Genomic DNA, 457 nt, shown 5'->3' with positions numbered 1-457 from the left:
AGGAGTTTTTTTTTGGGGGGGGCGGGGTTGTTTCTTAAGTAATATGATTAGAAGTGGGCACTTTCGGGGCTGGGGTATAGCTCAGTTGGTAGAGTGGTTGCCTCACATGTATAAGGCCCTGGGTTTGATCCCCAGCACCACCACCATCAAAAAAAAAAAAAAAAAAAGCAAGCACTGCAGGCCACACAGTTTCTGTGAAAAACTATTCACTCTGATATTACAGGAAGTGGGCACTTTCCATCCAAATGCAGAGCAGAACTGAATGTGAACTAGACTCAGCCCTAAATAAAAAGTCTGTCAGCTCAGAGATGTTGAATCTGTTAGGTCTGGGATCAGAGCATGTTCAAAAGCATCCTGGACCACACTTTTAGAAATGTTGAATGTAGAAACTCCCAGACACCATCACAGCTCCCGAAACTCACCTATCTTTAACCCTCTGCAGAGGGCACTCCTGGGT

The sequence above is a fragment of the Marmota marmota genome, unplaced genomic scaffold (genome assembly GCF_001458135.2).
Source record: "Marmota marmota marmota unplaced genomic scaffold, marMar, whole genome shotgun sequence".
Classification (NCBI taxonomy): domain Eukaryota; kingdom Metazoa; phylum Chordata; class Mammalia; order Rodentia; family Sciuridae; genus Marmota; species Marmota marmota.
This window is presented reverse-complemented; position numbering follows the sequence as displayed.